Source organism: Anser cygnoides, chromosome 23 (assembly GCF_040182565.1).
Source record: "Anser cygnoides isolate HZ-2024a breed goose chromosome 23, Taihu_goose_T2T_genome, whole genome shotgun sequence".
NCBI classification, from domain to species: domain Eukaryota; kingdom Metazoa; phylum Chordata; class Aves; order Anseriformes; family Anatidae; genus Anser; species Anser cygnoides.
The window spans coordinates 2,668,987-2,683,368 of record NC_089895.1 but is presented as its reverse complement, the minus strand read 5'-3'; the positions used below and the strand labels follow the sequence as shown (position 1 = coordinate 2,683,368).

Below are 14,382 nucleotides of genomic sequence, written 5' to 3'. Positions count from 1 at the left end.
ACCTACTGTCTGCTGCAACTCCTGGCATTGGAATTTCATTCTACCTGCATGCTCTGCTGTATCTTTTGGCTGTAGTAACTGGGACACCAGATTACAGACAAGCAATTGCTTAACAAAGCTGGAGGAAATGGTAAAGAACTTCGCAATAGGTAATACACATCAGGAGCTTCTGCTTGGCTTCAGTTGACAGTAATGTATAACACAGAGCTGCTCCACCAGTGAGAAGTCTCACAAAAAAAGCTTTGTTTATAAGATGTGCTTATGGGATTCCACATGGATCAAAGCTCAACTATTAGCTCTTTAGTGATGATCCTTGTTTCCAAGGCTCCCCCAAGGCAAGGGACACAATCAGTATAAAACACATGCTTATGAAACAAAGATGGTAATAATTTCCTAGTCAGAGAACTAGTGAGCATCCCTACTTTATCCTTTTTATTTCTATTTTTAATTACGTTACAATATCTAGCACACTGCAGTCCTGGAACTGACAGGAGCTACCAAAGTTATTCTTTATGATAAAGTATACACGCATGTAAAAAAGCAAATCCATCTCATTTAACCCTTGAAAATGAGCAAGGATGTTTTGTGTCAAATCCTTTTGTGGAGGATGAGGAAATAAAAAAGTATCTTCCGCCATCCCTTCTCAGTTGTGTGACTTGAATAAGCATAACAGTAGGCAGGCTTTGGATTAAAGTCACAAAGATCTGGCTTTCAATCCCTTTAACTTTCTGTTCAGGACATCACTAAGAGAAACTCAAATAAAACAGAGAGTGACAAGCCATGATGCTCCTGGACCTTTAGAGTGCTGCCAGTTTTATAACATGGCAAACAGTAGGAAACTAAAAAAATATATTAAACTCCTTGCCTAGTACAGTAAGAAATAGCTCTAGGCATCTTTCCCTTAGAAACTTCGAGCTCTCCTCTTAAGAATGCTCAAAACTTCCCAGAACAGCTTGAACAGTGGAAGAAAAAAGAAAGAGCAATCACAGTACAGACACACATGAAGGATTCTGATATCATAAGAAATCATTACTTACAAGAGAATGAAACAGAAAATTGTCTATCCTCATTCATATTTGTGAGCAGCTAATTAAGCATGCTTCTCTGTGAACGAAAGTTGTTATTCTGGGCTTACGCTTCACTGAGTCAAGGTACATGTCGTGTCCCAGGCTGCTGCTCCAGGTGCACACAACGATTGCAAAGGGGTTTCCTAATTACCATACAGGAGCAATGTGTCATGTGGACCAGTGTTCAGACTTGAATGACTAACAATAAGTTAATCAATCAAACACTGAAATCAAGTGGTGAACAACATCTCTGAAAGAGAATCCCATTTTTATTCCGATATTTACCATCTTGGCTTCAGCACATTATTCTTCTGAGAAATAGCTTCCCCTGCTATGACCAGATGGGTTTTTATGAATGCAGCCAAGGGGCACCTTTGGACATTTTTCCCTCTGATCTTGCATTTAAAATGGACTGAAAAAGCGAAAGAGGAAGAGGGATATATTCTTTTGTCTTACAAAAGAATAATAGAAACTGTGAACTGAAGCTTGTATTATACCTGCCCGCTGCTGCTGTTGCTGCTGCCGTGCAACTGGGAGGGAAATCACATCAAAATTAATCAGCATGACAGCAGCAATGATTGAATTTGAAAACTTGAGACACTGCAGTTCAACAGCCAAATGAGAGCAGCCTAAACCCATCAGACCGCTTCCATCATCTGCTCTAGGGATGACATGGCTTTCTCAGACACGTGGTCACTACCTTATTATCAACCATTTACAGTCACCATAAACACTCTCAGGAGAAGAACCACTGTAAATTATGTTTCCTTTCTCCCCCAGGAAGCAGTTGGTATCCAGCCACTGTTGTCAGCTGCTTATCCTCTACGTAGTTTTGTTCCGGCCCAGTCCTGCCACAGCTGGAAAGCAAATTAAAGGCAACTAAAAGTGAAAATTCTCCTAAGTTGTCAAACGGATATGCTCATGTGTATCCACCAGGTATGAGATAGGTTTGGGACTAGATGGATCTTTGGCATGACCCAGAATGGCTATTCTTATACGTAAGAAAGTTGCAAGTACAGCTGGACACGGGTTTCTTCTCAAACACTGTTTATCTGGCCAGATTCAAGAGCGGGTCTGTCAAAATGTGAAGACCTTTAGGCAGACCTGAGAGTCTTTGGAAGCTCAGAGCTTCTGAATACATATATATAAAAAAGTCCAATGCAGGTTTTGTAGAGGAAAAATTACAAAACTCAGTGACTTTAAAGTAGCAGTTGGATTTGAGCATCTTTCATAACCGAAACTTGTTTCAACCTGTAGCTAAGTTTCAAACAGTGAAGCTAAACAGAAAAGGAAGTTCAAGAAAGTTCCCAAAGCCTTGCCATATCGCAGTTCAGTCTAGCTGTTGTGAAAGGCTGAACAGGCCGCGATTTTTAACCTGTGATTGCCATTATAAACACAGAATATTTGCTTCAAAAGACAGGAAAATAATGACTGTGGGAACTGATTTCTTCCAAATTATATACTCATGATATAGAGAACAACTGCTACCTCTTCATCAAGCACTCAGGGGCTGAATGTACCCCTGTGCAATCTGGCTGAGCAGAGGGTAGAGCACGGCAAGTGGCGTATGTTCTGGGGAACCGAAGGCAGAAAACCATGTCTTAGAGGAAGGAAAACAAGAAATGATTCTGGAATATCTGGGAATTTGTACTGGTTCAGCAGGATGTGTACTGTTTTTATTCGTGCTCTGTGCGATCCAGGAAAACCTTTGGAGAGTTCTTTGTTCAAATGAAGAGCAAACAGATTTACAGCAACTAAAACAACTGACAGCTAATGTTTATACACACATAGTTCTTGAATATAAAATCCCTTCAGTTCATTTTACCCATAAGAGAGTAAAAAACAAATAAAAATGACTCACATTCATTTTGCTGTTAACTTTGTAATATTAATGGGTACTAATGGGCTGAATGCCCTTTCCAGACCAAAGAAGACTGTGTACTTGCGAGGACTTAATGCAAATGGATACCAAATACACACCCAGCAAGAAAACAGTTCCACTTACAAACAAGGGCACAGCGAACTTAATTGGACATCAAGGTGTTTTAACGACTCCTTAGGCTGCTTTGATAAGGGGGTCTCACGAGGATGTTACTGTATTAGCTTATTTGATGTGATACAAGCTGAACACAGTGGGAAAAACAAGCTAGACTTTTTTTATTATTATTATTATTTTTTTCCTGCAGAGACAAACCCACAGACAGCCATTGGTAATTGTTGCCCTTCACCCACCTACCGCGCTGACTATTGCTGCAAACACTCCACGGATGTAAATTTGAAGGAAGGGTTTGTGTCAGTGGACATTCCAAGTATCTGATGAGTGATAGAGATAATGGAAATAATTATTAAACCCCTCTGCTGTTCTTTACCATAAAAATACCTCACCAAAAAATATAACTAAATGCTTAAAAGGTCAGAGTACATTTGAAATAGGGCTTGAAAACTGCCCTTTGAATTACGTCGCAGACTCATTAAATTACGTGCACCATCACTGCAATCATGCTACTCCCCATCCTACAGGTTACTTCTGAACAACTGGCTACCTGCAAAACTAATTACTCCACAGAAATGCACTCATCTCTGCCCTGGAACCAGACAGCATTAACAAGTACAAAGAGACAACAAACAATAGTTCAGGACTTGAGGCAAAAAAGGGAAGACTAGAATCTTGCACTGTGTTCAAATGAAAATAAGTGACAAATTAAGTTTGTGTACATGCCCATATCTGAATGTACAGGCAGTTCCTTCTTTTTTATTCTTTTTTAAATTAAAAATGGAAAACCAGAGTGGGGCAGTCTAGTGGAAACAACTGAAAGTTTGGTCCTAACACTTTCTTTGTGGAGCTCTCTTTGTGGGCAGGTCAGTCAGCCTTTTCAATCCTGTGTTAAACAAAGGCAACCCCCTTTGTAAATTCAAGCAGTACCGAGTGGTTTCATACCCACATGACGAGGAGAATGAAACAAAATGTTGACAAAGATCCTTGAACCAACGCAGTAAAATCTCCTCTGATGCAAAGGACTTGTTTTCACCTTTTAAGTATGAAGTATATGTTGAAAAGGTCTGTATGCTTTACTGTATGCAAAGAACATTTGCAGGATGACAAAAATTCATTATAGAAACCAATCTCCTGCGTAACTGTAAAATATCTGTAGTCCCGTTCATGGTAAGTGATCCCGGTCATTCACATGTCTTCACTCTAAAGTGATCTTTCTATCCTGTTACAAGTTTCTCTGGCTATACAGAAGTGTAGTGTCCTTAGGGAATGCAGCATAGTTTGACTTAATGGCTTCTGACATTTCACTCGCCTTGTTAATAAGATGGGTAAAATGTCAGGTGGAATTATATCAGCGAGTGCAGCAATCCCCCAAAGGGAAATATTTGGAGCCTTGTAACACTGCCGCTGGATTTGCTTTTTAAAAGTGTGTCGATAACCAATGCTGATTATTACAATGACTAGTTTTCCTAATTGCCTCAGAAATCACACATCTCAGTGAGAACGAACTGGAGGTACTCCTCTGGTACTCAGTGATATCAGACATAACCTCTAGAATTTTAGTACAGTTCGAAGTGGTGCATTAGCACAGCTAATGTCCAGCACAAGTTCCTCCAGCCTAAATATTGACACTGCAGTGGTACATCGGAGTTTTAAATACTACAACTTCGGTAGGACACTTTGCACTGGGAGATGGAGCTGTTTTAGTATTTGGCTGCACAGGTCCAGCCCCCAGTGTTCTATGCCGCTGTTGTGTGAAGGTAACTGTCAGGAGGCTTATCTGCTTGGATATATGATTAATGTTTGGATGAACCCCTTTACACATCTGCTTCTACAGGCTTCTACAATTTTTGAGGTTGTCACATTTCAGACATAAAAGCTAAGAAACATCACCAAAAGAAAGTCAAACTCCCTGAGGAAAGTAGTGAAGTTAGTGGGCATCAGTTAGCAGTATCCAGACTGTAGTTCTCAGCCACTAAAATCTTCGGGATTGTCCTACATCAATTTCTTCTTTATTAATAAATAAATAAATAAACCAATCTCCAAAAATGGAATAAGTGAAGTCTCTTAAATTTCGAAGTTGAATGGAATCCAGAAGAAAAAGTATGCTTGCTTCAGGCTCTTCTAAATTTTTCAGAAAGTTAATGGCACAGAAGATGAACATGGTAAAAACATTGTTCACGTGGTAACACATGGAATGTTCTATACACTCCATTTTCTCAGGCTATGCTATAAGCAAAAGGTATTTTTAGGGAAAATGGAATGGCTGCAGACTAAAAATAGAGAAGCCAAAAGTGTCCAAGAAAACTCTTTCAACAAAAACATAAAACCAAAAAAGTAACTTCAACTGCTAATTTCTGTTTCCTTTGTTAAAAATGTTTTCAGTTTTTAACCAGGGATTTCATCTATTAATTCTCACATTTTCTATATAACATTTAATCTTCCTAAAAAGTCATCTCCTAAAACATAAGATCATTCAGTCAGAATGATCTTATCTAAGCATATAGTGAGAGGCTTCAATTTATTTTTTCATATAGACACTTATGCATTAGCTGCTTCTACTGAAGCTAAGCAAAGATTTGCTAAAACTCTGTGTGGCTCCTTCTCACAGAGATTTTACTTTGCAAGTATTTTGTTTGCTTATCCTGCAATAATAATCTAGCTTCCTGTTTTTTTCATTATCAAGGTTTAGTTGTGTTGAGAAGAGGAAGATGGTGTGAAGCTAACTTCTTAGTAGGTACATAAGCAGACCAATTATTCAAAACTCCCAGAGATGGGACGACGCCAGTGTCAAACCGTTTATGTGAGTACCATGGGCACAGAGGCCTGGGATAGCTGTCAAGGCATTGATGTAAGAGCTGTGCCATCCTCCTTCGAAGTTATTCACCATGACACCACAAGGTAAAAATGTTTGAAGCTATTAACAATGACCGATTTTGATTCTGGTGGGAGGGCCACTACATTTAAAATGACTTTGTTATGCTGTTGATGTTGGATCCCCTAAAAGGGGACTTTTCACTCCAAAAATATATGAAGTTGCACATCAAGAATATCTTCTCTTCTGGCTGCATTTCCAAGCAAATACTGCACGCTACTCTGTGGGACGGCAAAAGGAATATAGTCACAGGTTGTACCATTGTGAAGCGTTGCAATGACTGCTTTTGGAGTAAGAAGAGATAAATCATTCTAGATGGACTTTTAATGCTCTGAGAAATCATTAAACCTACAATGGATAAGTTAATGCAAGTGTCAGAGAAAGCACTATTGATTTTTAGTTTGCTTTTAGACTTGTCACTTTTCAGATAATATAGTATACTGAAATACTGTCACTGAGAGCATGGCTATTTGGCATCACTCAGTTGAGCAGACAACTTACTGTTCTGTTACAGAACAGTCCCACGTTACTTTTAAAATATGATGTTGTGCACTGCCTGCTGATGTGGGGCACACCTTCACTCTTGCCTTCTTAAGTGAGAGAGGATGAAGGGCTGCAACTGCTGAGTCTAAGAATACAGCCCCAGAACTCCTGATAAGCTTTCTGGAAGATTTATGTGCATAGTTTTATGCAAAAATATTTCACATTTTAATAAAACACAGGTCAAACTCCCTTGATATATGCTCCGAAGAAAAAAAAAAAAAAATCATTAAAATATTCACTTTACCTTTACTCATACTTATGTAACACCTCATGCTTCAGTTTCTCCTTTTGAAACTGGGGAAAGTATAGAACTGCTACAAGAGTTATGGGCTATATAGGGCATAAGACAAATGGATCTAAATCCTTTGATTTAGAAGTAATCATACTCCAAATAAGTTCCAAAGGACCCTTACTCTGAGAAACAATTTCTTTTTCTTTGAAAGATGCTATATTACCATTACTGCTTGCAGGCAATTAAAATTGTTAATATTCTTTGTGTTGTACTTGGTGTACAGCTGCCTACGCCCACAAACACATGATTCATGATCCTCTAATTCAGAGGAACCAAGAAGAGATTAACACTCTAGTAAAGAAAAAACTCTTAATTCACTCCTTATATTGAATGAAGGAATTTATAGAATAGAGGCAGTGTTGGCACTGAAGGCAAAATCTGAGGTTCTTGTTTACGCTCCTGATCTACTGCATAATCTCAGAGGTCACTACAGTGCTCAGTGCTTCAGCTTCCCCAGTGCTTCATACTGAAATAACTAAACCCAGCTGGATGGACCTTTACAGTTAGATGATATTCACCTCAAAAGTTTTCAGTGTTCCCATTTTAAAAGGCATGGAATTTAAAATATTTACATTTTAAGAACACAATAGTGCCTTGATCTGAAGACACGTGTAGGTGACGGGGCTATTAAAGTGGTGAGCAGGCCTCCAAGAGAGCAACTACCTTGTTCTCCTTTGTGTCCTAGAATTGGCTGATGCAAGACAAATCTTGCAAACACAGAGCAAAGCATAAAACATTTATTTCCTAATTTAAAGCATGAATTAACTTACCCATTAGATAGGAAAATCCTGCATTTGAACTGCCCTCCCTTCTCTCCCATGAGTTACTACTGACAAGCTAATATCACGAAAAGGGATCTTGTAATGGCTTGAGTAATGCAAAGATAAGTTCTCTCTTCCTAAGTTCCAGTTCAATTGCACCCCTCTAGGCCCACCCTCTACACAGACTGGGACTCCTCCCCTCTACACATTCTCAAGTCATCATTTCATTTTATCCAGACATAAGTGATTTATAGCATAGCTCAGGGAATAACCAAGCCCTGAACCCAGTCATTGTGTTAGCTATGATGAGCATTCATTACATTTTTTAGCATTCTTTGTTGTTCTTGCTTCCCTTAGTTTTAAACATAATGGATTCTTTTCCTGAAAAATAAAGTGAATGAATATTCTAAACATTTAGCAGAAATATTTTTAAAGCAACACAATCAGTCTAGTATTTCTTCTAGACAAAGCATTAGGAGTTGCAGCTGAGAGCAATTCTTTACTGTAATATTTCATTTTTGGAGATTACAGTATAATATTCGACCATGTCAGTGAGTGTGAAAGAATCCAGATTTTGCAAAATAACTGAGGCATTCGTGATTCCTCCACCTCCCCATGATTTCAGTGCGTAGTTTTGTTTTCATTTGACATACACTTTGCTCCTTAAAATTCTTCAAATCACTCAATCTGTTGAATTCGGTTGCCAGTCAGAAGGTGAACTGGGGTCACTCCAACAGCTGTCACTTCAAGAAAACCAACGGTTGCTACTGCTGAAATGCCTGTGCCTTGCATCTACCACTGAAACCATCACTGAGGCATGTATTTTCATACCCATTTAGACATGCAGCCAGTGTGGAAAAACACATTGCTGCTTGAAAATGTGGTAAAGCAATTGCAGCCCAAAGCCTGGCTTGTTTGGAAGCACATTTGTCTGCTCGGTTTCCTCTCAGGCGCTGGGAAGTGGCAGAGTCCAGCCCTGCAGGGAGTTTTACACAAAACCCCACCAGCGACCATCTCGCTCCCTCTGGTGGCTGCAGAGTACCATGTAGACGGCCTCGTTCTGTCCGCTCACTTACAGATGCTATTTGCAGATAAATCCCAGTTCTATAAAATGTGCCGGGAAAGGCCGCTGTAGGACATCTTTCCGTAGAACCCCCTCCCCACAGCCATCAGTACCCATCCCCGCACGCAGCCTGCTTCTCGGTCCCCACCCTCCATCCCTCTCATGTGAAGCACAGTTATTCTCTTTCCACCAGCTTTTGTTCATCTTTCCACTCCCTTCATAAAGCTGCTTATTCTTGGGAACATGCTTTGTATACAAAAAGGAAAAGAAACCACATTACTTTACTTGGGATTCCTCCCTAAAAACAGAGTTGGAACGAGAATTTTGCCATGGAACTTAACGGGGGGAGCATTTCTCACGTGTTCATCCACATGCATCTCATTTCTTCTGCAAGACAAGTTCATTCAAGGTGACAATTCCTCATTTGCAGAAAAACTGACTGCACCCATACACTGTTTGTGACTTAGTCCATCCATCTCCTTGCAAATCCTGGCAAATCCTGCCCCATACCGAAGCAGCGCAGGCAGCTGTTGTCCTGACCGCTGGGGCACGGCGTGGCTTTGGAGAGCGCGGGGATGAAGTTTGGTGCAGCGTGGTCTCAGCAACGCTTTGGGTCACAGCGTGGCTTTGGAGAGCACGGGGATGAAGTTTGGTGCAGCGTGGTCTCAGCCACACTTTGGGTCACAGCATTACTCGGTGTATTTTCAGCACTCAGACACAACATATTTAAAAAAAGTCAGGACATGGAAATCCGTAATGACAGACGTTTGCTTATCAGTATAAACTCACTATAGAAGCAGTGGAAGGCTTTGGAAGTATAAAGAAAAACTCACAGAATCTTTTTTTTTTTTTAATATAAAGTTCTTTTGGCTCCACTGCTGTGTTGCTTTCCTTATTTAACTGTCCTAGTTTAAAGAACACTCTTGACCTAAGAAAACCTACGTCAACCTCATAATTTTTTTGTTTAAATACATGGTGGTCATCCACAGGTTTAAAAGTAGTAAAGAGTGGGCATTCCGTATTTAACTCTGAGTCACGCCACTCTGTGTCACGTAGAGACAGCTGCTGGTGTTACTCCGTCGAAAAAAGGTAACAAATCATGCCTTTCTGTTAAAAAGGTCCAAATTCATCTGCTTCTAATGAAAAGCTTTACACTATGAATGAGAAACAATTTCAGTTTTGAAATGATAAAAGCAGGAAATAAAGCCACTTCAAGGCACAGACTTTGAAGCACCATAAAGTGTTGACGTTATATATGGACCAACTTGCTGTTACCTAAAACTGCTGTGTGGAGACCTTTCTGCCATTTCCTTCACCCAGCACATCTTAACTAAGTCTTTGCTGGATCCCCTTTGCAGGGGATTAGAGAGAGCAGCAGCTTGTACAAGGACAACTGCCCAGAAGCCTAAAATGAAAGTAGTACAGGTGCAGATGCTTCCATCTTTTCCCTCAAATACTAGTTCATTTAGAGAATCTGAGAGTCAGGTGAGTACACGGGAATTTCCTGGCTGGGCTGGGACCCGGCTAGTTCAGAGTTGCTCTTTCTCTCCGCCCTGACTGCTTTATTTCCCAGAGGCACTGGCTCCGTGTGTGCCCATTTATCAGATCATGAAATAGTTCAGCTTGCCTCTATGCCCTATAGGCTGGAGCATTTGTTTGAGAAAACTTGTGTGTACTCATTTTTGTGAAGCTCTTGAAGTTCTATAGCTCACATCTAGCCCCATCTCTACAGCTGACTGATGACTGTTCCTCATTCTAGGTTAGGATCTCCAACTTCAAGTCCTGTTACAATTTTATGATTCAATAATCTCTCTTCTCTACATCTGACAGTGGTGCTCCCACACGTGCACATAATATTCCACAGGAACACAAATGATCAACGAATCTTAAAAACATTTGCATATAGTGAATATTTATGAGTTTATGTTAACACTAACAAAAAACTGAGAATAACCAATTCCTTTCTACGGGACACATTTCACTTTTCAAACACTGAATTATGCTGTCTTATATCAGCCACAACTCTGACTTCGTATTAGAAGTGGTGTCCTTGTCAGGCAGGAAAGGCTGCCTGAAATGTAGATAGTGTGAAAGTAGCATCTTCCAGTTCTCCCATTCCCTGGCAGATGCTTGATGGAAAACGTCTGGATTTCTATTTTAAAGGCTAAATACAGGCCAATCTGTACTCTCATATCTTGCACACCAAATTCATTTTCAGAAATTAGAAACTAGAAGCACAGTGACCCCAACCCAAAAGCTACCACAAAGCTACGGCTATCTAAGGCCTATACAAATCAATGAAGAGATCTGATGGACTTCAGTTTGTGACTAAGGGAAGGTAAAATACAGTTCTGACTGTAAGGCTCCACACTCCTGCAGAAGCCTTCTAAGAATCTGCTTTCACGCAAGCAACTCCATGAGATGGGAACATAACCAAGCATACTCTTAGTATGCTCTTACTCTTACCCTTTCGCAAAATATACACTCAAAAAGTGTAAATTAAGCATCCAATTTGATATCCTTTACAAAGCCACTCTTACTAGAAAGATACAGTCCTTTTCTGTTGCTGAATTTCCTGTTTCGGTACCCTGGGGGCAGCTGTAAACCCTGCAATATTTGTTCAGAAGCATAAAAACTGTTTTCTGCAAGATTTTCTAATTTTCAAGTCATTTCCTGTTTTCCCTCTGTAGTCAACCCCCCCCCCCCCCCCCCCCTTTGGCAGGTATTGAAACACAAAAGCCCCCAATTCAGTCTGAGGAAATGTTCTAGTACTTGAGAGAGAAGACCCAAAAAATAGCTCCAATTTTCCATTACTTGCTCTCAACAAGGCAACTTTGCTTTACTGTGAAGTAATCTTCCAGCAAATCATGCCATATAGAACAACCCTTCTCAATCCCTGAATTGTTTACGTAATAGAGTTAGTCTTGGAAAACACTGTGCAAGCCACAATCAGTGTCATCTCCCTCCCCCCAGAAGAATCCTCTGGAAGGAGAAATAAAAAGTGAATTTTGTTATAGGTTGTATTTTTCAGAACTGATGTTTAGGCAGCTTTTATTGAGATGTAACCCAAAACGTAAAAACAAAACAAAACACCCAAACTAGTTTGTGTCCAGTTTGAGACATCAGAGCCTGATGAGGATGAACAGGCATGCACAGCTCCAATGGAATTTACAAGTGCTCTGCATGCTTGGCACACCTCACCATCAGTCCTGAAAGACATAAATGTCCTCAGAGGATTTCTAGAAGTTATACAGAAAAATCGTATATCAACATGGGTAACCCTGCCCTGAAAAGTATACACCCTGAGATACATAATTCCTCGTGGTTTTAGAGACAGCTGTAGTAAAAAAGGGAGTAATTCCTGAGGTATTTCAGGAAAATGGTAAGAATGTTGTTGTCACCTGAGATTCCCTGCACAATGAACACCTGGAGCTCTGCAGCAACAGTCCCTCCTTCTCTCCAGCCCCTTCCAAGCAGAAGCTCAGCCAGCACAGTCGATGCCCAGCTTTCGTGGTGACACTTCTCCCTGCTCAGTGTGCCTCACTTTCAGGATCGTAGTAATGTTCATTGGTGGGGAAAGGAAATCTGGAGCTGGGTTTTTGCAGCGTAAGTGACATAATGTACACGTACAGATTACTTCATTTGGCAGAGAAATGCAATCCTCTTCTGCCAGGCAGTTTGCCAATGGTAAGGCCAAACCAATACCACTGAAGAGATCACCATAGAGAACTACACTTTCAGAAGAGCGCCCTTGGGTGGAACAACCAGCCCTAATACCATCTCCAATCTAATTCCTACATCTCTCCAACTGTGTGTGAACAACCGTACACAGACGTGCTCACCAGCGACCGAAAACATGCTGCCCAGCCTGGTGTTGGTGTTGCTGCCCAATAGCCTGGCTCCAAGCCTGGTTAGGACACTGGGGAGACGTCCCATCGCCTTTGGTGCTCATGGGGGCATCCTGCAACACTGACTGAGGCAGAGGAAAACACAGCATCCCACCCAACTTCTGCCACAGGGACATAACACTTTGCAGGATGTATTTGCTGGTTTCTCCTCCTCCCCCGGCTACGTTTCACGCTTTGCTCTTACTCAACTGGAGACAGCCTGAGCCTTTCACAAGGCTGCATAAATGACTGATAGGGTCAGACAGGAAGAACAGATTATGAAATGAAAACAAAAGGGCTGCTTGTACTTCAGGTCCTTTCCACCTCCTCCCTTACACTGTTCTGATTAAGGACATACAGAGCAGCCTTGAAAAAAACAACCAAGAAAACCCTAAAACACCACACACACATGCAAAAAAAAACAAAAAAACACAAACCAAACCAAACTAAACCAAAACAAAAAACACCCCATCAACTAACCAAAAGAAAAATGAGAAACAGTGACCCCTGCACATCCTGCATATCCATACATTCTCCGGTTGGAAAGAGCTTGCTGAAAGACTTCATTGGAATCATCATAGCACTTCCTGAACAAAGACCCAATTGCAACGTTTCTGTATAGACTTAAACTTCTTTGTAACAGCGTTTAAGTAAATATGTAAGTCCACCACCAGCCAGCAAAGACAACACTTACCTACAGATAAGTATGCACTACTTCTAATTATAAAGCAAAGCACCTAAGTACTGCTTTAAATGAAGATAGATTGTTAAATCAGAACCTTAGAATAATCCCCTTATTTTCACAAAACCTATTGGCTTAACGGAATTATGACACAGTGAGCCACAGTTGCATTAGAAAACCTAAATTTGGTGGAGTTCAGAGGAAAACTGCTCTCTCATTTCTCTATTTCCATACCCTCTCCCAAGGGTACATGGGCCTTTCTGGAAGCATTTTTGTTTGTTTCCAATAAGCGGGCTCAGCAATGGCTCTGAACTTTAATACCCTTGCTCAGCACCATGCTGTTCTCAGAAGCAGGCAAGTTCCTGTCACTGTTGTCCTTAAGAAACAGTTTCATCCTAAAATGACAATCTGTAAGAGACATTCCTAGCTTTTTCACTAACTCATTTTGCATCTATGGGCAAATTTCTTTCCCTTTTTTGCACTTATTTGATGAATTTATCTAAATTTTTCTGAGGAGTGGCCTGGACCAGAAACTTGCTGGAACTTGGAAGTCTCTAATGGTGTACTTTCCATCTGCAGTCCTCTTTGCATGACTGTATCATCTCTGCTTATGTTCAAACTTGTTTTGCTTCTTTATATCACAAAGTGTTGTGGGGTCTTCATGAGAGCTCCGACTCATTACTGAGCAAAACAACCTAGCCATGTGGTTGGTTTGTTGTTGCTGTTGTTTTCTCCTCCAAGTTAAAACCTCTCCCACAGGTCTGCTTCATCCTTCTGCAGAGGTTACCTCCTCTACCACTATCAGTAGAAAGGAAGCAAATCTGTATGTCAGCTGCCACGCTTCATGGGCTGGTGTCCTAGCGCTGCAGGACACCAAGATACAGAAACCGAGGGAGCAGAAGAGGCTGCCACCCAGCTAGGAGGAACACTGGTACAGTTAGCTTCCATGTGAATACTGATTAAGACTCACAACATCCCTTAATAATAGATGTGGTTTAGTAGATTATTACTTGCCCAAGTTTCAGAAAAGGATTAATATAAATCATTGCTGCCAGAGTCCTGCTTCACTCCCAGTCCCTGTGCTGCAGTCCTTGCCTACCTGAGAGCAGAATGTTCAGTATCTGTTACAGATGTTTGTAGAGTGATAATCTAGTCTTGCATATGTGCATCTTGATGCTGATGCACAAAGTGTTTACCAGAAAAGAGTAACTAGCACTGT

General features: G+C 40.7%; 1 protein-coding gene across 1 annotated transcript in view; it reads right to left on the bottom strand.

Moving 5' to 3' along the window:
- The window catches only part of LRRC38 (leucine rich repeat containing 38), a 72,938-nt gene that overhangs the window by 29,217 nt on the left and 29,339 nt on the right, over positions 1 to 14,382 (bottom strand). The window lies entirely within an intron of this gene.